This window comes from Giraffa tippelskirchi, chromosome 4 (genome assembly GCF_054371585.1).
Source record: "Giraffa tippelskirchi isolate mGirTip1 chromosome 4, T2T-mGirTip1v1.2.pri, whole genome shotgun sequence".
Taxonomy (NCBI): Eukaryota; Metazoa; Chordata; class Mammalia; order Artiodactyla; family Giraffidae; genus Giraffa; species Giraffa tippelskirchi.
The window spans coordinates 57,268,280-57,293,815 of NC_137278.1; the positions used below are offsets into that span (position 1 = coordinate 57,268,280).

At 45.0% G+C, this 25,536-nt stretch overlaps 1 protein-coding gene across 4 annotated transcripts in view; it reads left to right on the plus strand.

The window, feature by feature from the left end:
• The window catches only part of NCK2 (NCK adaptor protein 2), a 113,946-nt gene that overhangs the window by 53,405 nt on the left and 35,005 nt on the right, over positions 1-25,536 (plus strand). For 2 of the 4 annotated variants that reach the window (XM_081593558.1, XM_081593559.1), the window contains exon 2: positions 9,272-9,452. The gene's annotated coding sequence lies outside the window, so the exon portion shown is untranslated. Of the gene's footprint in view, positions 1-8,835; positions 8,986-9,271; positions 9,453-25,536 lie in introns of those variants that run through there. The other 2 variants (XM_081593560.1, XM_081593561.1) reach the window with 2 other exon arrangements.

The window sequence follows — 25,536 nt, forward strand, 5'->3', positions numbered from 1 at the left end:
CGTGACGAAAAACAAACAGGATGCTCCTAGAAAAAGAAAACCAGTTCAGAAATCTGGCACTGAAAACCTTTCAGTGTTGTAGTGTGGACTCATTAGTTTATGATTTTATAACTGGCTAAGGGTTCTGGCATTAACTGCAGGTTTCCGAGTGGTTTCATCGCCTTCAGTCAGGGCTGACTGCAGGGTGACTAGTTGTGTTCATCTGATTCAGTTCATTTCCTGGGAGAACCAATTAGAACTCCATTTTCACTAATTTACTGTTGTAATCCATCTATTTCAGAGCCAGGATTAAATCATTGCCTACCTCCAGAAGATGTATGTTTGAACTTAAGTATCTGTGGGATTTGCATATTCTGTGAAAGACAAAGGGGTGAGAGCACGTTGTTAAATTTTGTTTTCTTCTGTTTTCTTCTATTTACTTTATTATGTGTTGGAAAATTTTACTACATGTATTTTTTTAGAAAGACAACTGAAACCTAACATCAAGGGAAAACTTCCTCCTGTCTCAGGCACCCACATGACCTCATTGGAGCAAGACCACTGCTTCTTGTGTGTACCTCCAATGTTCTGGAAATAGCTAACTCCCAGCTTAACTTCAGCTCCTCTGTCCATGGGATTTTCCAGGCACGAATACAGCAGTGGGTTGCCATTCCCTTCTCCAGGGGATCTTCTAGACCCAGGGATCAAACCAAGGTCTCCTGCATTGCAGGCAGATTCTTCACCATCTGAGCCACTAGGGATACCCAACTACCAGCTTTACTCAGGTCATTTCCCTTTCTTCTTGTTTTTTCCCTCCCTTGTTCTTCTTGGAATACAAAGACATCTCTCCTTTACTTACTTTTAAAAAATAAAGTCATTGAATTGTACACTTTAGTTGGTGAATTTTTGTGGTCTGTGAATTGCATTTCAATTTAATAAAAAGTAACCTTAGAGTCTGGGGACTGATTTGGAGAGAAGAGATGAAGAGTGGAATACTTTCATCTTTATGTCTTCAGAGGTGACTAGAGAGGTTCCCCAAAGATCTTTGCAGCTTGGGTTAAAAACATATTTTTATGGAGTATTTAGAAGGAGGAGCCTTTGGTGAGCCTGCCAAGGTTCCTGCTACATAGTGAAGTTCACTGGGGTGATGAATCTCAGCATGAGGAGGGTGAACAGCGGGTCGGTAATTGCAGGCAGCTTAACCAGGCAGCAAAATGGTAGTTAAGTTTCTTCATAGATAAATACATGTGTGGAATAGACTCTGAAATGTTCTTAGCTTACTTTTCTGAGTTGAGAATGTAAGTTTGAAGTCCTGTCTATTTAGAACCTAGAGACATCTGTGTTGTTTTACAAGTGGATAGTTTTCAGTGTGTGTTCACTCAGTCTTGTCTGACTCTTTGTGACCCCATTGACTGTAACCCACCAGGCTCCTCAGTCCATGGGATTCTCCAGGCAAGAATACTGGAGTGGGTTGCCATTCTCTTCTCCAGGGGATCTTCATGACCCAGGGATTGAACCTGTGTCTCTTGGTATCTAATGCATTGGCAGGCAGATTCTTTACCGTTGAGCCACCTGGGACTTCCCTGTCATTCAGTGTCTGGTGCTGTTTAATCAAGCTGTTCCTCTCTGACAGCATCTCAGCCATGTCCTTTCTGTCCATGTTGACATGTCCTGCCTGCATTCCCGGTGGAGCCGTGCCCGTCCCCTTGGGTGGAGGACCATTGTGGGGAGTGATCGCTGGGAGTACGGGTGTCCCCAGAGTGTGGGCTGTTAGTTTGATTCTCCCCGAGGAAGGTGTCAGGTGCGTCCTGCCCTTGGCCGTGGTCTGTACCACAGCATGGATGGTGGCCTGGAGACAGGTGTGTGGGGTTTGCAGGTGAGGAGTGGATGGGGGCGGGGGAGGGGGGTTGTCCAGGCCTGAAGCAGAATGAGAACTCTTGAGAACCTGCAGTGCTGGACTGCAGGTGGCGTGGAGGAGTGGACCAGGAGGGTCACCAGGGGCACGTGTCCTCTGCTTCCTCTCAGAAGGCACCTGCCAAGTGTAGTGTGAGGGGCCAGATGGGCTGTGCAGGTGTGAGGCTGCCTGTGGGGGACACAGTCTCAGCCAGTGTTCTCATGCCCAGAGCATCATCGGCATGTCCACTCTCTGCAGTAGACATCCCTGCTGAGGCCACATGTCATGTGTGGAGACGATGGAGGGTGACCCACAGGGGCCTGAGGTCCCCCCTTGGGCCCCTAGCATCCACTCCTCTGTCTCTCTGCTTTGTGGGGGTGAAGGCTATGTCTGTCTTGTCTGTTGTATGTTCAGCACCCCACATAGTGCTCAGAGGGCTTCAGAAATACTTGCAGAGTGATTTGTCTTGAAGTCTGTCCAGAAGAGAGAACTTTTAGGAAACTTGTCATTTTTTGACTTAGGAAGGATTTGCTTGCTGAAGAGGCCCTAAAGGACCTTGCAGCTCCTCTCACTGTTGGGAGGTTAGTCTCAGGAAGCAGAGATGAGACCTGCTTTCTAGTCCATCATAAACCACCTTTATGTAAAACTTATGTTCATATAAGACACTGCTCACTTGTCTCCTTTAGAGATTTTAAAATTCTGTGGCAGATACTAATGGGTACTTTGGATGGGACACATCTATTTTAGAAGTTATCTAGAAAAGTTGAACTGAATTTTTTTTAGGCGAGTTTTCTTGCAGCAGATAAAGCAACACTGCCATGTCACCTCACATCTGACCTCGGTCCCTCCCTGGACCGAATCCCCTAAGAAAGATGGCATCTGTGTTGTGCCTTATTTACATACAGCGCACAGAGCAGATATGTGTCACATTTCCATTGAATAAGTGTGACTTCCATTTATTTATATCAACTGGGTGACTGATACTCTCTCCAAGGAAACCCGGTGTCTGAGGCTAAATGTCAGTCTCTACATTGCTCAGCTGCTAAGATGTACACTGGGCTGTGCGTCCCCTGGAAGAGAGTCCTTGTGTCCTTTGTCACATGTGAAGGCGTGGCCGGCCTCACCACCTGGGTACCCCTTCTTTCAGACAGGCCTGGTGTTCAGATGCTGAGGGTTTGGAGATAAGTGTTCTTGACTCTGTCCTTCTCACTTTTTCTTCTTCCCTTTGCATCCCTTTGTTCTTACCTGGGGCTGATGTCATAACCAGCTGCAGGTGGTCTGATTCAGCGGGTCTCAGTGGGTTCTGTGTGCAATGAACAGGCAGTAGGGAAGGGGAACCCTTCTATTTCTGAAATGTGTGGTTAGAACCCTCCTATTTCAGCTCTTCCACGTCATCTGAAGATAATTTTTGTCTTCTTGTTCAGTCATTAGGTCATGTCTGACTTTTTGTGACCCCATATACTGTCGCACATCAGGCTTCCCTCTCTTCCACTCTTTCCCAGGGTTGGCTCAGATTCATGGCCCATTGAGTTGGTGATGCCATCCTGCCCTCAATCTTTCCCAGCATCAGGGTCTTTTCCAGTGAGTCAGCTCTTGGCATCAAGTGGCCAAAGTATTGGAGCTTCAAGATCAGTCCTTCTGTTGACTATTCAGGGTTGATTTCCTTTAGGATTGACTGGTTTGATCTCCTTGCAGTCCAAAGGACTCTCAAGAGTCTTCTCCAGCACCACAGATCAAAAGCATCAATTCTTTGGTGCTTAGCCTTCTTTATGATTCTCACGTCTGTACATGACTACTGGAAAAACCATAGCTTTGACTGTACTGACTTGTGTCAGCAAAGTGATGTCTCTGCTTTTTACTACACTGTCTTTTGCTGAACTGTAAATTTGAATAATGAATCACAAGGTACAGTGGAGCTTTAACTCATTCCCTAACTTTGTTCTATCTTTGTGTCCACGTTTTCACGGAGCAAGTTACATGCATGGAGACAGTGGTGAATTTCAGGATTTACTGATTTCAAAGCATCCTCCTTAAGGAGTAGGCCAGGGAAACGGTGAATTCTGAGAGGGCTTGAAATCATGTTCTGTGTGTTTCCTCTGCACAGAATGGCATCGTGGAGCTCAGTTCGTTGTTTCTCTGTGCATGTAAGTGAATGGATCTCAGCTTTTCTTTGATGTGTACAGTGGATGAGGGTTGTTGGAGGAAACCTGCCTGCACGAGGAAGTGGGTTTTCTTTTTTCCAGGTGGCTGTTGAAATGTGTTTCCTCTGTGCCCAGTTGAAAGGCCGGGGGCATGCAGATTTTCATGCTCTTGTTGAGTTTTAGCTCTGAAAGTGCTTACACAGCTAATCTGGCTTTTATGTTCATTTCCACTTGGAGCTCAGCGGGAGGCTCTTTGGAGATATTCGGACAGAAATGACTTAATTGGATTTCAGCCCAGACACACATTTGAATGGCTTTGTGGATGGCATTAATTGGGCCGTTGCCATGGGAAGTCATCTATACATTTTTGAGCTTGAGAGTTTAGAAGTCCTCTTTGATTCATTCAGTCTCTCTCATTGGCTTCTTGCTAATTTATTTGATCAATGACATACTCAAGAAAAATAAATTTATAGCAGTAAAATGAAGACATATGGTTCGTTAGCAGAACCATCATTCGGTTTTGGCATGGGTGCACTGATTTTTGTGTTGAAGGCTCCTTGTTGACACTCAAGAGCTGGATCAGGCTGTCTATAAGGAATTCAGGGTCTTTTGGTTTGAAATTCGGGAGAAGAGGATTCTAAACCCTGGAGCACTGAATAGTGCCATTGTTGTTCAGTTGCTAAGTCATGTCTGACTGCAACCCCATGCACTGCAGCATGCCAGGCTTTGCTATCTCCCGGAGTTTGCTCAAATTCATGTCCATTGAGTCAGTGACGCCATCCAGCAATCTCATCCTCTGCTGCCCCCTTCTCCTTTTGTCTTCAATATTTCCCAGAATCAGAGTCTTTTCCAATGAGTTGGCTCTTGGCTCTTCTCATCAGGTGACCAAAGTATTGGAGCTTCAGCGTCAGTCCTTCCAATGAATATCCAGGGTTGATTTCCTTTAGGTTTGACAGGTTTGATTTCCTTGCAGTCCAAGGGACTCTCAAGAGTCTTCTCCAGCACCACAGTTTGAAAACATCAATTTTTTGGTACGCAGCCTCCTTGTACAGCTTCATCTGTACATGACTACTGGAAAAACCGTAGCTTTGACTGTACAGACCTTTGAGGGCCAAGTCATGTCTCTGCTTTTTAATACACTGTCTAGGTTTGTCATAACTTTCTTCCCAAGGAGCAAGTGTCTTCATGGCTGCAGAGATTTTGGAGCCCAAGAAAGTAAAGTCTGTCATTGTTTCCACTTTATCCCCATCTATTTGCCATGAAGTAATGAGACTGGATGCCATGATCTTAGGTTTTTGCACCATTGTGACAGATTCTATAGAAATCACTGAGGAAGTGTAAGTTTATTAGATGATGGATGTCTGATAAGAGACATTCTGTCGAGAGCCTGCCATGTGGCTGAGCCATGTGGATGGCAGCATGTGGAGGTCCCTTCCTGGAGGCACTTGTGTTGCCTTTGAATGGGGGCAGTTTGGTTGTAAAAGAGCAATCACTGCAGGAATGGAGTTCGTTCCCGTAGAATGTTCCAGAAGAGGGGACATATGGGTTCATTCCTCCTGGACGATGAATTGGTTTTGGCTGGACAGTGGTTTTGGAAAACTGAGGTGTGAATCTCTTCCTGGATGGTGGAGTAAATAGACATAAAGGCACAAAAGTGGGAAAGTATCTGGCATTTGGGGAAAATATGGGTGAGTCATGTTGACCATTTTCAGAATATTCAAAAGCAGCTAAATATACTTTAAAAACACAATGATATTAAAATTCATATTCAATTGGCATGATCATGAGTTTGTTTTCTGAAAGTATTTTTTTTAACCATTAGCCACATACAGTTAGAAATGTCGTTTAGATCACCGGTGTGTCTAGTTATCTCAGATGAGAATTCAGTGTCTGTGTCTTCCTTCTTTCCTTTCTGTCTTTCCTTCTTCTGTCTTTTTCAACTAAAGAGGTTTTATTCAATAGTGCATTTTCGTGTTTAAGGTTTATCTTGGTCAGCATGCTTTTTATTTGTGGTGTAATGACCTGGACAACAATGAAATCCTGTGGACACTTTGTAAAGAATGCAGATGACCCTTTGCAAAATATTTTGTGTAAGTGGACTATCCAGTTACGACATTGAGATGTGTATATATACGCAGGTATGTGTATATAGGGTTGTATACACACACCTACATGTATGCTGATTCTGAAAACTGTGGTTTGGGTCTATGGAAATAGCTTCAGAGAAACACCTATGATGCCTTTTGGAGGATGTGGACTGTTGTATTAAGAGGCTAGCATCAAATATATACACAGAATCTTACAAAGCGTTAAACTGGTGTTACTAATGTCATTCCTATCTGCTAGAATTCTGAGGCAGCGACCATAAAATTTAAGTCCATATTAAGATTTGCCTTATGACTTCCTTGTCATGGTATTTTAGATAAATGTATTAACACAGTTTTGGTCCCACATCATCAATTTTGGGTAACTCTCACATCCACTCCCATGTGCTGAGCTCACGGCTACAGATTAGGGGCATCGAGACCTCGTCACAACTGAGGAACAGGACCAAGGTGGGAGGGACGTGTGGGGGCTGAGCAGGTCTGGGGCCCACGGCTCCTGCCACTTTTTTTGGTCACGGCGTGTGTGATTGACCCACTGCCGGCAGTTTTGTTCTCTTCTCAGTTCTAGAAGACTTGAAGGCAGATGTCTGCATTATTTCAGAATACAGAATCCTCAGAGCTTGGCATCTGACCAGTGACCCTGCTCCCCACACCTCCACAGCCTCTCCTTGAGGCTGTTTAGAGTTAGAAACTCATGCTCTTTCTGTGCCATTTTCAGTAATCAACTTCTGATCCTCACACAGATGCAGTCCACTGATAATCAGTATTATCATTTAAATTGATTCCAGCCTGTGGCAGAAAAATCTGGTGGTTTCCTTTTCAGGACAGTTTTATCTTGAGTAAAAGTCCAAATTCGGTGGGACTTTCTGAAATGTGGACCCCGCATCTGGCTGTCAGCACTGAGCACTGGCAGGGCCACTGTGCGTCTGACTCTTTGCAACCCAATAAACTGCAGCACTCCAGGCTCCTCCACTGTCTCTCAGAGTTGGCTCAAATTCATGTCCATTGAGTCAGTGATGCCATCCAACCATCTCATTCTCTGCTACTCCCTTCTCCTCCTGCTCTCAATCTTCCTCATGGAGGCTCTGGATGAAACCCCTTAGTTGGCTCAGATCCTGGGCATCCCCCTGGATGGTCACAGTGAGTGTCAGAGGACAAGATTTCCAGACCCAGGCCGTGGTGCTGATGAACTGGGAGGGAAGATAAATTCTCTGGCACTAGGCTTGCTGCTGGTGTGGTAGGTTCAGCTTTGGAGGCCTGCGTTCCTCACTCCTGGCCTGCTAAGGAGAATCTCTGCCTCTCTGAGAACATTAAGTCCTGTGGCAAAGTGAATATTAGTATCTATCCCAGGAGGTTATTGGGAGGATTAAATCACACACACATATACACACACCATGAGAGCGCCGTGCACACGGGGCAACTCAGACAGCAGGGGCCTTGGCTTGAGGTCTGACTCCAGGCACATTCACTTTTCAATGAAAATTTTAAAGCTACAACTTATGTCCAGAAGAAGCCCTGAAAATACTAATACAGAGGTGGTGTTTGCAGTCACAGCTGTGTTTAGCCGGTGGGTTTCTCCAGTAAGTGGCATGTGTCAGGCCCACAGTGAGAAATCGGAATCTTCGGTCAGGTCTTGAGTCCAGATAGCAAAGCATGTGTTTTCTGTAGAACCTGTCTTGCTTCTGAAAACACTCGTCAGAGAGAAGGCCGCCATCCTGGTGCGCGTCTAAGATCTCGTCCAGGTCTCAGATCCCCAGTGTGTCTGCCCAGCACCTTTTCCTTGCGTTAAATCATACATTAAAACAAAACAAAATCATGCAAGCCCTTAAAGTAATACCAGAGAATGCATAAGAGGAATTCCTTTTTTAATCAACATTTATGAACTTGCCTTATAACATTTTTATGAAAGCCCTCCCTGAATTATCCTTTTCTATTTGACTAAACTAGAACTCGACTCTTCTGTGGGGTGTTTAATAATGTTGTGAGTTATCATCATGGTTTGATGAATTAATAGATCTAGTCCAAGTGAATGGTCAGGACAGATCCCTTCTGGGTTCGAAGCATAATTTAAGATGCCTGTGAACCCCCTTGGAGTCCACAGCGCCTCAGGGTCCCCTCAAAGGACAGATCAGGACTGAAAATAGGTACCCAGGTGTGGGGGCCACGAGGCCACAGCCAAGTCCCACAGCCGGTAGGGAGGGAGCCGGGGGTCCCCTCTGTCGGCTCTTCCTCTGTAGTTTCAGGATGCTGTCTTCAGATTCCTGTAGCGATATTTTCTTTTTAAAAATTTTTATTGGAGTCTAGCTGATGTACAATGTAGTGTTAGTTTCCGTTGTACAGCAAAGTGACTCAGTCATACATACGACATATACATACAGTATAGCCTCTCTTTTTCAGATTCTTTTCCCATATATGTCATTAGAGTATTCAGTAGAGTTCCTTGTGCTATACAGTAGGTCCTTGTTAGCTGACTATTTTATATATAGTAGTATATATATAGAGAGAGAGTGTGTGTGTGTGTGAGTGTTCATCCTGACAAGGACGAAGCTGTGGGTCTGGCGGGGCCTTTCTCAGTGAATGGTCCACACAGGAGATGAAATCTCTATGTGATATCCATGCTCTGCAATTCTTCTCCCTAATTAAGTTCCCAGACGGGTTTTTTTAAATTTCCACTTGGCAGCTGCTCTTTTGTTTTCAGCAGGCTGGGAGGGCGTGGGCAGCGGTGTTGTGGGGAGGGGGCTGGAAGAGATCTGGGAGCTTGGGTCCCTCGGTTATCCCCAAAGGGGTTCCCACCTGCCCTCTGCCTCCACGTTGACCCAGGGTCTGGAAGATGGAGCAGGGCAAAGGAGTTTTTGTTTGGGTCGAGGTCAGTAAATATAAAGCACATTGTTTTCCTCGGGTCTATTAAAAATATTTGGAGAAGGAAATGGCAACCCACTCCAGTATTCTTGCCTGAGAAATCCCATGGACAGAGGAGTCTAGCAGGCTACAGTCCATGGGGTCACAAGGCGTTGGACACAACTGAGTGACTAAACAACAACAAGTAAAAGTATTGGTTTCAGGCAAGCAAATAATCAGTTATTTCTCAAGCAGTAACTTAAAATCCAACAAGCAAGCTGCCCTGATAAACGGTGTTTTCTGTCTCTTTTCAGATTTCCTGTGTTCCTTTTCTTCGAGCGACTTCCTGGATCGTCACTCTCTGCTGAGATTTGAGTTATATAGGAGAATTTGGAGAACTCCAGCAGCTTGGTGACTTCAGGTGCAGTCAGCTGAAGAACTCACCCTTTGAGGAGCTCTGCGTTGTGTGTTGCCTCTCGTAACTGGGTGCTGAAGGTGAGTGTGGCTTTCCGCCTGAGACAGGCAGGAGGAGTGACTGCTTTCGCCTTAGATGTTCATGTTGCACTGGGAGTATGCCTTATGTTAATGGAAATAAATGTAGCTCTGATTTGTTGAGCCTTGTAAAATGTAAGTTGCCAAGGGATGTGGTTCAGAAATTAGACTCACTGTTCCTGCTTTGGTGCATGGTGGCAGCAGGTAAGCTAGGAGGCAGGACTGTGGATGCCTCTAACCTGTGAGATGCCCGGTGCCTGAGCTCCTGGCTGGACAGGTAGTCTTGTGTCTGTAGGAGATGGGCCCTCTCTGTGTCTCGTGGGATGGGGGTCCAGGATACATAGGAGCTGTCTTCAGGGTGAGCTGCATCTCATGAGGCTTCATCCTAGCTTGGATGCTGGGAAGATAAGGTTGCATCAAAACATCAAATGGATAAGGATTCCGAGAGAGGGTTTATGTGTTCCTATGAGAAATCTCATGTGTTAAAATCGTACTTGTGACACAGCATGTGGCTTGAGATTCAGGGCTCCTGGAATAACAGGTACTGGACAAAAGAATGTCTCTACAATAGGCGTTTCTCAGCCCTAACATGATTTTGGACCATTTGATTTAGATGATACAAAATGCTAGTCTAGTTCCTCTGGGGTCCCGGCTCTGACTGGGCAATAAAATGCTTTATGAGAAGGTCCAGTTCACCTTCAGAGTGTTGCCTCCTAAGTGGAGGTTTGTCGTTGTTCATTCACTCAGTCGTGTCCAACTCTGTGCAACCCCGTGGATTGCAGCACACCAGGCTTCCCTGTCTTTCATCACCTCCTGGAATTTGCTTAAACTCATGTTCATTGAGTTCGTGATAGCATCCAGCCATCTCATCCTTTGTCACCCTCTTCTTCTTTTGCTTTCATCTTTCCCAGCATCAGAGTCTTTTCCAGTGAGTTGGCTTTTCTCATCAGGTGGCCAAAATGTTGGAGTTTAAGCTTCAGCATCAGTCCTTCCAGTAAATATTCGGAATTGATTTCCTTTAGGCTTGACTGGGCTTCCCTGGTGGCTGAGATCTGCCTGCAATGTGGGAGACCTAGGTTCAATCCCTGGGTTGGGAAGATCCCCTGGAAGAGGGCGTGGCAACCCATTCCAGTATTCTTCCCTGGAGAACCCCATGGACAGAGGAGTCCATGCGGTCGCAAAGAGTTGGACATAACTGAAGTGACTAAGCACAGCACAGGATTGACTGTTTTGATCTCCTTGCTATCCTAGGGGCTCTCAAGAGTCTTCTCCAGCACCGCAATTTGAAAGCATCAGTTCTGCAGTGCTCAGCTTTCTCTGTGGTCCAATGCTCACATCCATACATGACTACTGGGAAAACCATAGCTTCGATAATACAGACCTTTGTCAGCAAACTGATATCTCTGCTTTTTAACAGACTGTTTAGGTTTGTGGAGTAATAACACCCAATTTATGAGCTTTCCTTCCAAGTCTTATTTTGCTTCTGTTATTCACAAATTCCTTTATACTATTCTCTTTTAAAAAAATTTTTGTTTTACATTAGAGAGTATAGTTGATTTGCAATGTTATGTCTCAGGTGTACAGCAAAGTGATTCAGTCTTATATAAGTACACACATACACTTTTTCAAATTCTTTTCCTTTTTAGGTTATTACAGAATATTGAGTAAAATTCCCTGTGCTATACAGTAGGTCCTTGTTAATTATCTATTTTTATATTAAGTAGTGTATACATGTCAACCCCAAACTCCTAATTTATTTCTCCCCCCGGCCTCTCGTCTTTGGTAACCATAGATTTGGCTTTAAACTATTCTTGAACCTGTGACTTTGGACTACAAAGTCTCTTGGTTTGAGTGTTGTAGATTTCTTACTTTAATATAAATTAGAATTTTCTTTCATTTGGTCTAAAACTGCTACTATTTGTAAATCAGGTTTTTTTGCTTAACTCTCTTTTTGTTTTTGAACCACCTGGATTTCAGTTAGGTTCCCCTTTGATGTGTGGCCAGCAGAAGGGCATGGAGTCAATATGTCGTGTCTCTTAAAGTAAGATGGTGAATTCTGCTTTACTATTTCCTTGGAGCAAGCGACACTCTCCCACCTGTTTGGGGAAGAGGTGGGGCATCCATTGTGGTTTCCAGGTCAGGTCCTGATTTGGAATTGAGAACCTGGAGCTCATCTCAGCAGCTGATGCATGCCCTCCTCCTTTCTGTGTCCCCATAAGTGACCCCGAGACTCCCTTTTCCCTACTGGACTGGACATGAAACAACCAATGCCGTCCACTCACATAAGGTCTGGAAGAGAAACCTGAGAGTGGCTGTTCACTGCCCAGGGGGACATAAAGCCAGAGAGAGCCAGCAATGTCCCTGGGAGGTTTCCTTTACATAAAAAAAAAATCTTAGCTATGACCACTCAATTTTTTAAATAGTCATTGAAGGGAAACCTATTAAAACTTGTTCATTTATACGTATAGTCATGAATCAATCGGTTTGTTAGATTTCATGCGAATATAAGCTAGAAATTAGTGTAAATCCTTGAATCTGGTCAACAGAATTCATTAGTGATTCATCAGTAATGGAGTCTTAACATGACTTCTTTAGAAGCTCGGTCATGGGTGACATTAGCAGACTCTAGTGACTGTCAGGGTCCTCTTCCAGAAGGTCATAAGTCGGGGGGAAATCACCGCTTAATTGAGGAAGTGTTGATGTGTTCTGCATAAGTGCCCAGTGAGAGTCTGTTACCATCACGCAAACGAGGTGATGCCCAGTGGACAGTTACATGTAGATTATCATGCAAAGATACTTACAAAAATATTTCTATGCATGTAATTTTAAATAGACTTTTAAGTTTATGAGAGGCACAGCAAAACCCTGATTTTCTTATTAAGAATTGCTTTTCTGGTTTTGAAAACTGTCCAGTGGGAAAATCAGTAGATCTGTCCTTTCACGTAATAAATATTGACTGTGAGCAGAGCTGGATTCTAGGCTACTCTTCCTGCAGTGACTGTTTTAGCAGCTACAAAAATGGATGAAATACAGTTGTTCCAGACTCTCTTTCTCGTGGCCTTGTGGGATGGGGTGCGACCCTGACAGCTCTGGGGTTGGGATGACCGCTATGTCAGGTTCTTACAGCAAGTCTCGTGTGCCCGAGGGAGGGAAACTGAGTGAATTTTAAAGAAGTGGACTTGAAGCAGGGACATCATGGGTCTTAAGGCACAGGGCTGCTGCTGATTAGTTGCTAAGTCACGTTGGACTCTTTGCAACCCCATGGACTATAGCCTGCCAGACTCCTCTGTCCATGGGATTCTCCAGGCAAGAATATTGGAGTAGGTTGCCATTTCCTACTCCTGGGGGTCTTCTGACTTAGGGATCAAGCCCACTTGTATGGCAGGCAAGTTCTTTACCATTGAGCCACCTAGGAAGCCCATGGTAATCAGTCTGCACATCATTTAAGCAGTGACAGGTGGGGACTGGCATATGCTATTGGGTCAGTGGTCTTTGATGTGCCCACGGGAAAGGTTATGGCTTGGTCAGCCTGTCACTTGCCTAGTCCTGGAGAAAAAGAAAACAGTGCCAACCTGGTAAGGTGCTAAGTGAGAAGTCAGCCTCAGAAACATTTCCACATTACTGGGTACCCCAAGTTGGTGCCGTCTCAGCTAGCCTTCCCTGGGACTGGACCGAGGGGAGCAGTCTTGAGGAGGGATGTCAGCTGCATCTCTGGGTGACCTGAGGGGGCCCCTGAGTCCCCTGTATCCAGGGCCTATAGTCACTGTGCTGTATTCTTTTCTCCCCTGGACCACCCCTCCGATGTTGAAATTAAGGAGCCAGGTCCTGAGAACTCCTTGGCCTTGACTTTGCCTGATTTGAGGGGAGTGGAGATCACGGGAGGAGCGTGGAGACAAACCCCTTCCATTTCCACTGGAGTGAACTTAACAATGTAGAGTCTGCCCTTAATTATTCCCTGGATAACTCAGCATCGACAGTGACTCACTATTGTTGGAGGCTGGCTGGTATTTCCTGGAGACGGAGGATGTGAACAGTTCATATGTTGTGCTAAAGATTGTTTGAAAATCTACTTGAGGACTTTTTCAGGAGAGCAGTCTAATGGGTGGAAGGATGTGGGTGTTATGCAGGAAGACGGTGCATAGATGACAAGACGTATGGGTACAGAAAGATAATCCAGACTGGATTTCACACTGTGGCAGTTGCTGATGTGAATACCCAAGGTGTAAATGTTAGCATAGGCATCATTGTACTGACCTTTTCTGTTATCTTTTTAGTCTTTATTTCATTTATTTTTTCTCTGATTACTATCCTTCCTTCTACTAACTATGGGCTTCATTTGGTCTTCTTTTTCTGGTTCCTTGAGGTGTAAAGTTTTCTTTATTTGGATCTTGGTTTTTTTTAATGTGGATTTTTATCATTCTGAACTTCCCTGCTGGAACTACTTTTAATGCATCCCATTAGTTTTGGTCTATTGTGTTTCCATTTTAATTTGTGTCAAGATATTTTTTTATTGAAATAGAGTTGATTTACAATGTTATATTAGTTTCACATGTACAGCATAGTGATCAATGTTTTTTATGCATTGTGAAAGTGAAAGTGAAAGTCACTCAGTCGGTCCAACTCTTTGTGACCCCATGGACTATACAGTCCATGGAATTCCCCAGGCCAGAATACTGGAGTGGGTAGCCATTCGCTTCTCCAGGGGAATCTTCCCAACCTAGGGATCCAACCCAGGTCTCCCGCATTGCAGGAAGATTCTTTACCAGCTGAGCCACAAGGGAAGCCCAAGAATACTGGAGTGGGTAGCCTATCCTTCTCCAGTGGATCTTTCCAACCCAGGAATTGAACCAGGGTCCCCTGCATTGCAGATGGATTCTTTACCAACTGAGCTATCAGTGAAGCCCTTCATACATTGTACTCCATTTAAAATTATTACAAAATAATGGCTATATTTTCTTGTGCTATAGAGTACATCCTTGTTGCTTATTCATGGTAGTTTGTGTCTCTTAATGTCTCATGGTATTTTTTTATTTCTTGTTTGAACCATTGGTTGTTCAGTTCAGTTCATGCTATTTAATTTTCATATATTTATGAATTTTCCAATTTTCTTCTTATAACTGATTTCTAGTTTCACACTATTGTGATGAGAAGAGATGTAATTTCATTCTTAATTTTATTAATACGTGTTTCTGGCCTAACATATGATACTGTATATCCTGGAGAATGTTCCATGTGTGCTTCATAAAAATATGTATTCTGCTTGCCCCTATTGGATGAAATGCTTTGTCAATGTCAAGTCCATCTGGCCTAGTGTGTAGTTTAAGTACAAATTTTCTTATTGATTTTCTGTCTGCATGATCTATCCATTGTTGAAAGTGGTATATTGAAGTGCCCTACTATTACTATATTGTTGTCTATTTCTCTCTTTAAGTCTGCTAATATTTGCTTGAAATATTTGTTGTTGTTCAGTCACTAAGTCATGTCCAACTCTTTGTGACCCCATGGACTGTAGCACTCCAAGCTTCTCTGTCCCTTCACTATCTCCCAGAGTCTGCTCAAATTCATGTCCATTGAGTCAGTGATGCCATCTAACCATCTCATTCTCCATTGCCTCCTTCTCCTGTTGCCCTCAATCTTTCCCAGCATCAGAGTCTTTTGCAAAGAGTTGGCTCTTGGAATCAGGGGCTGAAGTATTGGAGCTTCAGCTTCAGCATCAGTCCTTTCAATGAATATTCAAGGTTGATTTCCTTTAGGACTGACTGGTTTGATCTCCTCGCAGTCCAAGGGACTCTCAAGAATCTTCTCCAGCACCACAATTTGAAAGCATCGGGGATTACTCAGTGTTTAGGGTTGGCTATAGCCTTTGATGTTCTAGTAGATGTAGTGGCTAGAGCTGCAATAATTGGTTTAAATAATTGCCCAGTAAGTACTGAATGTTGCTTAAAAAAAAATTATTGTAGTGTTGATTCTACCACAGTTAACCTGCTTGTGAATCAGAGGAGGCAGATGTAAAGTACCAGGCACTTACCAGGGGCTTGACTCAGGCTTGGCCCCTCCAGGACACTATCTGTGGCTGAAATATAGGTCTTATTACCTCCTGTTGCATAGGCAGAGACACTGAGCGAAGATGGTTCCCAGGGTCGCAGAGTGGAACTCACACAGCAGCATTCTGCCCTGCCCATGGTCCACTGCTTCCAAGCTGGTATTCCTTCTGCTTCCTGTCTCTGACATCCCACAGAAGTCACATGGTGGAGACTGGTATCGGATTGCCTTCCTTAAACCAGGGACCACTCACCCCTCTGAGAGATGAAACAACTTGGCCACAACCCAGTGCTCATAGGACAAAGTGGGCTGTGCACCCACATCTTTCTAACCCAAAGCCTTTCATTCTTGCTGGACAGTGAATTTTATTTATTTTCCCTCACAAAATCTCCAGCAACAAAGGTTGGTTTGGAAGCCAGTCCCTTTGGAATCTCAAGGAATGCATGAAGGAAGCCTTTGGAAGGGGTTGAGGGTGGGAGACAAGACCCGAATCCCCTAGAGGCTCCGTTTCTCCTGAAGACCCCAGGGCCAGCTCGGCAGTACTTGGCCCTGCACTTGTGTCCATCCCAGGTGTCGCTGGTGTTTGTGGCTCCCAGTTGACCATCTGACCTCTGAGAGAAGTCATTTGTGGAGGCAGAGGGACCTACTCTTCCTATGTGCGTGATCATCCCAGGTGTCCCCTGCGTTTCCCATAGCACCTGTGTCAAGAGCAAAGCCACAGAAAATCAAGATCGATCATTTCTTTGTGCAGCCATGAAATCATCCTTTTCTGCTGGTTGAGGTGACGGTCAAAGCTTAGGCAAGCAGTTCTCTTTTCTGTCACAGCCAACATGCCCCAGCAGTGTGACTTGCTCAAAGTCTGGACACAAATTGTTGTTGTTTAGTCACTAAATCATATCTGACTCTTTGCAACTCCATGGACTGCATCTTGCCAGGCTTCTCTGTCTTCTACCGTCTCCCAGAGTTTGCTCAAACTCACATCCATTGAGTCAGTGATGCCATCCAACCATCTCATCCTCTGCTGCCCGCTTCTCCTCCTCCCCTCCATCTTTCTCAGCATCAAGGTCTTTTCCAGTGAGTCAGCTCTTCACATCAAAGGTGGCCAAATTAAAAAGACAAAAAGCAAACCCTTACCCCTGCCACCCCCATTCTTTTCCTTAGGAAAGATTATAGAAATGAATTCACAGCTTTGCAGTCATGTCTTCACTACTCTCTGAATTGTACCTTATAGTTTGCAAATGAATTTTCATATAAATTCTAAGATCAGGTGATGTGGCTATCTCCCCCCATTTTATAAAAGGTGGAAAAGAGCCTGAAGAGTTCACTTACTTGCCAGGACAGCCCAGCAGATAGTGACCCCTGACTCAGGGCTGCATGGGGACTATGGGGGTGCTGACCACACACACGCTGTCTTGGTCTCAGCGTCCCTGGACCACATGTGTACAATTCTAAGAAACAGGCCACTCCAGCCACTTGGAGCTTTAAATAGAGTGCTGCTGCACTTGAGGTTCCAAAATTAGGAGAGGTGAAGAGTTTTTCTTGGCATCCTTCCTCCAGAAAAGCAAAACATATTCGTCCTGTGTCTGTGTGTGTTGCCGGGTAGGGGTATCAGCTTTTCAAAAGCAAACTAGACCTCGAATGGGTAAATCTTTTGAAGGTAATGGGTGTATTTATTACACCCATTGTTTGTGGGATCAAGGATGTATGCATATGTCCAAACTCATCCACCTATACACGTTTAATACATGTCACTTCTAAGGGTACGTCAGTAAAGCTGAGAAACGCTGAACTGCCATGGCAGGATGAGAATTCCTGTATGGACCCACTGCAACGTGTGCCAGTCTGGAGGTTTTTTTTTTTTATTTTCCTACACTTTTTCTGAAGTGTAGAAAACCGTGATGAGCAGCCTGGTGGTCCAGGAACACAGTTGGAGGGTCACTGGTGGCTCCGGGGATCCTACCTTCTCCTGTTGCTGGCCTGTCTCAGTGCAGAGAGTGGAAAAGCACCTTGAGTTTTAGGTTTCTGCTGATCAGAATCGACTTTGCTGTTGGCTGTTGGCTGTTTGGTTCCAAAATGTTGAGATGGTTATAAAATCATATTGAGTGGTATGGTATGAATCGATTGAGTAACTGGTATGAAAGGTATGAATAACAGGGTATGAATAATGGAGACCGTGAAAGATCAGTTTAAGGGGAGCGGTTTTTGGTGCTGTGTTAACAAGCAAGACAGTAGCAGAAGCAGTTTTGAATGGAGGCCAGTAGCCCTCAGTGGTTGTTGAGGGGGGTGACCATGTCTACCTGCTGGTTCCCAACTGGGGGCCAACCCTACATCTCACTGTGAAATGACATCTGCCTTCTGAGCCTCTCAGAGTCAACTTTGACTGACAGTCACATTGACACGTGAATTGATGGAGTTGGTGGAGGCTCTCTGGCCTGCCCTGGCTCTCCCACCTAACTGTGTGCAGACCCCCCCAGGCACAAGTGGGCAGGCCATGGTCAGGGGCAGCCCAGGGCAGCCCCCAGCTCACCAGGGGAAGTGGAATGCTTCATCCACAGGGGGCTGTTTCTGTAGAATGCTGCTTTCTTTCTGGCGCCCCCACCCCCATCCCCCCTGCCCCCAGGACTCGGGGAATGAGTGGGAAATGCAGGGAATCTGAGGACCACCCCCCTCCCTCCCCCAGTCAGCCTCCCTTTGGTTGGATGGATTGGGCATGAAGAGCCTGTGCTCTTAACCTGAGTTCTTACAGTAGATTTTGTGATGCCTACAGAGATAACAATTTGCCAACAAAGGTCTGGATAGTCAAAGCTAATGTTTTTTCCAGGGTTCATGTACAGATGTGAGGGTTGAGCCGTAGAGAAAGCTGAGTGCTGAATAACTGACACTTTTGAACTGTGGTTCTGGAGAAGACTCTTGAGAGTCCCTTGGTCAGCAAGGAGATCAAACCAATCAATCCTACAGGAAATCAACCCTGAATATTCATTGGAAGGACTGATGCTAAACTCCAATCCTTTGGTCAACTGACAGGAGGAGCTGATTCATTGGAAAAGACCCTGATGCTGGGAAAGATTGAATGCAAGAGGAGAAAGGGACAACAGAGGATGAGATGGTTGGATGGCATCACCGACTCAGTGGACATAAGTGACTAAAGTCATGTCTGACTCTTTGCGACCCCATGGACTTAATTACTAAACAACAAGCAACAAGCAACTCAGTGTCAAAAATACATATAACCCAAGAAAAACAGGGACCAAAGATCAAAGTGGATATTTGGCACCCACCCCCAGGTGTGGTGGGCTTCCCTGGTGGCTCAGACAGTAAAGAATCCATCTGCCAGTGCGAGAGACTCGGGTTCAATCCCTGGATCAGGAAGATCCCCTGGAGAAGGGAATGACTGCCCACTCCTGTTTTCTTGCCTGGAAAATGCTATGGACAGAGGAGCCTGGCTAGCTTCAGTCCATGGAGTTGCAAAGAGACAGACACGACAGAGCGACTGACACTTGCACTTTTTCAAAGCCCCTCTGACTGTCAGAAGCAGGGTTGCTCTGGACCGAGCGCAATTTCTGCGCTGCAGATGAGGCGTGGAGATTCCTCCTGGTACTGTGTCAGCATCCAGCTTTCCAGCCAACCCCACATCATCTTCCCAGGCAGAACTGCCTTCCTCCTGTCCTGGCACAATAGGAGGATCTCCACTGCCTCCCAGCCTCCCTGATGCTCACATCATCGACCTGGCCCATTTCTATCCATCTAGTGTTAAAAGGCATCCCCATGTGGTCTCAGATCATGGATGCAGTGAGCTTTTCTGAGTTGATTCATCATCTGTGCTGTCCTTCTGGACAATGAATGACTGTCTCCACTTGCTTTCAATTGAGTTGTTGTTCTGTTTCTTCTTGAATTGCAGGACTCTTTATATATTCTGGGAACCAGTCCTTTGTCATTATATGTACTGGTTTCTTTACAAGTATCCTATTTTTTAAATATTTTTTTGATGTGGACCATTTTTTGAAGTCTTTATTGAATTTGCTACAATATTGCTTCTGTTTTATGTTTTGGTTTTTTGGCCTCGAGGCATGTAGGATCTTAGTTCCCCAACCAGGGATCAAACCTGTACCCCCTGCATTGGAAAGTGAAATCTTAACCACTGGACCATCAAGGAAGTCCCAATTTCATCATATTTTTTCTATTTCTTTTTTATATTTTTTTAATTGGATAATTGCTTTACAACATTGTGTTGGTTTCTGCCACACATCAAAGTGAATCAGCCATAGGAATACATTTATCCCTCTTGAACCTCTGTGTGACCTCCCTCCCCATCCCACCCCTCTAGATTGTCTCAGAACACTGGATTGAGCTCCCTGTTTCACACAGCAAAATTCCCACTGGCTATCTGTTTTACATATGGTAGTGTATGTTTCAGTGCTACTCTTTCAGTTTGTCCCACACTATTCTTCCCCCACTGTGTCCACAGGTCTGTTCTCTATGTCTGTGTCTCCATTGCTGCCCTGTAAATAGGTTCATCAGTACCATCTTCTAGAGTCCATATATATATGGGTTAATATACGATAGTTTTTTTTATCTTTCTGACTTATTTTACTCTGTATAATAGGCTTTTGGTTCATCTACTTGACTAAAATTGACTCAAATGTGTTCCTTTTTATAGCTAATACTCCATTGTATATGTGTATACCACTACTTCTTTATCCATTCATCTGTTGATGGCCATCAGGTTGCTTCCTTGTCCTAGCTATTGTAAATAGTGCTTCAGTGAACATTGAGGTACTTGTGTCTTTTTCAATTATGGTTTCCTCAGGGTATGTGCCCAGTAGTAGGATTGCTGGGTCATATGGTAGTTTTATTCCTAGTTTTTTAGGGAATCTCCTCCAATCTACATCCATAGTGGCTGTATCAATTTGCATTCCCACCAACAGTGCAAGAGGGGTTCCCTTTTCTCCACACCCTCTCCAGCGTTTATTGTTCGCAGATTTTTTGATGATGGCCATTCTGACCGGAACAAAGTGATAACCTCATTGTAGTTTTGATTTGCTTTTCTCTAATAATGAATGATGTTGAGCATCTTTTCATGTGTTCATTTGCCATTTGTATGTCTTCTTTGGAGAAATGTCTGTTTAGATCATCTGCCTACTTTTTGATTGGGTTGTTTGTTTTTCTGGCATTGAGCTGCATGAGCTGCTTATATATTTTGGAGACTAATTCTTGGTCAGTTGTTTCATTTGCTATCATTTTCTCCCATTCTGAGGGTTGCCTTTTCGCCTTGTTTATAGTTTCTTTTGCTGTGCAAAAGCTTTTAAGTTCAATTAGGTCCCATTTGTTTATTTTTGTTATAGTTTTCATTACTCTAGGAGGTGGGTCATAGAGGATATTGCTGTGATTTATGTCAGAGAGTGTTCTATGTTTTCCTCTAAGAGTCTTATAGTTTCTGGTCTTACATTTAGGTCTTTAATCCATTTTGAGTTTATCTTTGTGTATGGTGTCAGGAAGTGTTCTAATTTCATTCTTTTACACATAGCTGTCCAGTTTTCCCAGCACCACTTATTGAAGAGGACATCTTTGCCCCTTGTACATTCTTGCCTCCTTTTTCAAAGAGAAGATGGTGTCCATAGGTGTGTGGGTTTATCCCTGGGCTTTCTGTCTTGTTCCGTTGGTCTATATTTCTGTTTTTGTGCCAGTACCATACTGTCTCGATGACTGTAACTTTGTAGTATAGTCTGAAGTCAGGAAGGGGGATTCCTCCAGCTCCGTTCTTCTTTCTCAAGATTGCTTTGGCTGTTAGGGGTCTTTTGTGTTTCCATACAAATTGCCAGTTTCATCATATTTTGATCTGGGAGGACTGGTAATTCCCATTAGAGAATTGAGATTTATTTGAACTAGAATAATCTTTTACTGTGCCAGCTACGCATACCACTATTTATACACTTTAATGCTTTCCTATAAAAGGGAGTCTTACATTCTTACAGCTCTGCTGGAATGATTATGTGTATGCTTTGTGTTGCTTCAGTGTTCAACATCCTGTTTTTAAATTTGAGGACTGATAAAGATAAACGCAAAGTTTTCAAATGCTATCATTTTATTGACAGGTATATCTCCAGGTCTGAGACAGTGCCTCCTCAGTAGTTTCATGAGCTTTGCTGAACTTTCATCTTTCCTTTTCTGTTGCTGCTCTCATCAGTTGTCAGAGAAAGCTGGAATTTTGCCCTTCATTATTGATCTGTATTTCATGAATATTTATGTATATTCTGTGTACTTTTCCCCTTTTACTCAAAGTAGCTGAATGACACAAAATTTTAAATTTTAATTGAAATTATTCCATGGCTTCCCTCATGAATGAAGAGCCCTTATTATGTAGAATAACAATGATGGTGTCAAAGGTGAGTGTGAAAGTATGTGTTAGTCATTCAGGTGTGTCTGACTCTCTGCGACCTCATGGACTGCAGTCCACCAGACTCCTCTCTCCATGGGATTTCCCAGGCAAGAATACTGAAGTGGGTTGCCATCCCCTTCTCCAGGGGATCTTCCCTACTCAGGAATCAGAGCTGGGTCTCCTGCATTGCAGGCAGATTCTTAACCACCAAGCCACCAGGGAAGCCCCTATCTAAGGTGAGATTGTTTTAAATAAAGTTCCTTAAGTGTGAATCCAGCTGCACATCAGGACTTGAGCACAGGAAGCAGCATCTCATTGTCTTGTGTCCGTGAGAGGTCTGGTGGTGGAGGCCACACGGCTGCTGGCAAAGAGCATCCATGCTGCTGTACACATGCTCGCTGGGTACAGGGGCTCAGGCCCTTCTAAGTGCTTGGTTTATGAGGAGACACAATCCTTGTCTGCGAGGAATCTTATTCAGCGAGAAAACACAATAAAAATATATGTGAGGTCCCAGTATGTGCCAGGGAGAGAGAAAGCAGAGCAGGGAAATGGGGGTGGGGGTGGTGGTGAGGAGTAGTTGTGGATGCAGCAGTTCTTTCAGATGAGCTGGGTGGAGACTTGGTTTCATCAGGGTGGGCTGTGAATTTGGGAACAGGGGAGAGTGGGCAGGAGAGGCATGAGGAGCAAGGAGTGTGAGCTTGGAGAAAGAGCTGGCCTCAGATTGTGTTCTCCTGTGATGGGAAGGGCGCGAGGCTTGAACGGAGGAGACACAGCCTACCTTCCATTTAGGAGCATCACAGGCTGCTGCCAGGGAGGCAGACTGCAAGGGTGGAGACTGACCAGCAGGGGGAAAAGACTGTGTGGTCAGGGCCCAGGTGGGGCTGGCTTGGAGCTGGGCAGTGGAGGATCCGATGGGGGTAAAATTTGAGAAGTATTTTGAAGGCGAACCGATGGGTTTGCTGATGAAATGAGTGGGGCGCGTGTATTCTGTGAGACGTGCCAAGATTTTTGCCTTGTGGGCACATGGATGTGCATCTTATGCTCATGGACTCAGAGGGGGCCTGGGGAGACGGAGGGGGTGGATTTTGTGGTCACTCTTTGATTAGTTTTCTTTTGCTGTGGTTTGGTGTAAATGGTGAAGAGTTCTATTTGGGTGAGTTTGGAGCACATTTGGAAGTGGGGGAGGAGTCACATCTGGGGGAGCACGTGGGGCATTCAGGTGGAGATGTCTCAGAAGTGGGGGAGGAGTCCACGTCTGGGGGAGCAGGGCTGGAGGCTGCACTTGGGAGCAGCTTGTTTAGAGACGGGGCAAAAGGATGGAGTCGAGGCCCCCAGACAGCCTAGGTCAGAAGCACAAGGAGGGGCCTGTAAAAGAGGAGGGGAGGAAGTGAAGCAGGGCTGGGTGCTCCAGGGAGCAGAGGGCGGCCCTTCAATGACTAATGAACAATGTCTGCTGTCAGCATGCAGGAAAGACAATCCAGGAGAGAGGAATGACCCAGCCAAGAGCAGGGGGAGTGACCACAGGACGGGTTCCTTCATGAAGAGCAGGGTGGGCCCTGTTCAGCACAGACGAGGCTTTCCTTCCCCAGGATCACTTGCATCACGTGAGGTTACCTGTTCACCTGTTCACTGTGTGGGAGAGCCCGTTATGTGCTGACAGCAGCTGCTGAGGCTGCAGCCGCCCAGCCTAATGGGAAGGTCAAGGAAAGGCATGATGATTCAAGGTTAATATGCACCTGCCTCATCACCCTTCTACAGAATGACTGATCTAGCCAGCCTCAGAGAAGACCAGGGTCATAAGCAGCTTTAAAATGTTGCCAGTCTCATTGTGGAATATAAACCTTACATGGATGGAATATGATTTATTGAATTCAATTCAAAACAGAGACAGAAGGATCAACAAAACAAGTGTAATATTTTACCTCTAGGATATTAACCTGTAATTTCAGAAAAATACCTGTGTGCACACATAGATATAGACATATCCAAATATAGAGCTATGAGCAGATAATTGGTTTAGAGAGCAACCGGTAAGAAAAGAGACTGACTACATGGGGGAAAAAAGTCGTCCTTACCTTGATTTTCAACATACATTCTGAATTAGTCCAATAAGGTAATCTACTTCAATATGGGTCTTAAGGCTTTTTCTTTATAAGAGCTCATGCCTTCAATGTGGTCAACCAATTATTATAGAAATTCACTCAAATGGAGGTTTTCAGTATGGCAACCCACTCCAGTATACTTTCCTGGAGAATCCCTTGGACAGAGGAGCCTGAAGGGCTGCAGTCCATGAGGTCGCAAAGTCAGACACGACTTAGCAACGATTAGCCTGGCCCCCAAAGATGTCCACATCCTCCTTGGAAACCTGTGAATATGTCAGGGTACGTGCGGAAACGCGGAGGAAAGGAGGTTACTGATCAGCTCATCTTGAGGGAATACCCTTGCAGGCCTTTGTGACCACAGAGGCCCTGTGAGCGGGAGAGGGGGCAGAAGAAAAAGAGAGGAGTCTGCCTGGACCAGGGCAGTGCCCAGAAGCTGGAAGATGTAAGGACCATTCTTCCGTGAACCCTCTGGAAGGGACATGGCCCTGCCCATACCTGGACTCAGCCCCAGTGAAACCCAGGTGAGACTTCTGCCCCACAGAACTGTAAGGGAATGAACTTGGGCTGTTTCAAGCCACTAAGTCTGTGCAAGTGCCTACAGCAGCCCACGGAAAAAGAATGCCACGAGTAACCATGCCAAGGTCAGTCCAAACAAAAATAACACTTTCATTGTTTTCTCTCATTTATCACATGGTTTTCCTCCCTTTGTTTATTTTGCAAATACTTTAAAATAGTACACTTGCTTTAAGGAGACCCACTCAGAGAAATGATGTCAGAAGCAACTTTAAAAGACCTTATAAATTCTTTATTAAAGTTTCAGGTTGTGTGGTAGATAAGACTTGCCAGATGCCAACTCATCTGACAGGAGTTGGCAGGAGCCTGTGATGTCCTGGGAGGAGCAGAAAGGCCAGTTGGTGGCTTTCTGCAAGCGTATCACTAACTACAGCTGCTAGACTTCAACTTCAAGTAGGACATGATATGGAATCTCATGCTATTCCAGCTCTCAGCAAGTTAATTAAGCCATGACGAGAGTCAAGGTATTACCGCTTCCCTAAGGCATAAAAATACACTACGTGTAAAAGAGAAAATAAACAACAGAACGGGCTTGGCACGCCTTCCTCCTTGGGGAGGGGCACACGGTCAAAGATTGTTGTTTTTAGTTGCTAAGTTGTGTCCAACTCTGCGACCCCATGCACTGTAGCCTGACATGGACAAAATCCTCTGTCCATGGGCTTCTCCAGGCAAGAATAGTGGAGTAGGTTGCTATTTCCTCCTCCAAGGGATCTTCCTGACCCAGGGATCGGAACCTATGTCTCCTGCATTGACAGGTGAATTCTTTACTGCCAAGTCACCAGGGAAGCCCAGCTGTAGGAGGAGCTGCTAGCATCCCCCTGGTTCCCATGGGGCTGTTTCCTAACTGTGAGCTTATCCCAGGTCTGCAGTCACCCTGTGAACCAGAGACGGTGAATCTACAGAGACACTGAATAAATGATGAAACTGGGGCTTAGAGATGTAAGATAACCTGTCCACATCCACAGGCTGGAAAGTGCCTGAGCCAGGATTCAAA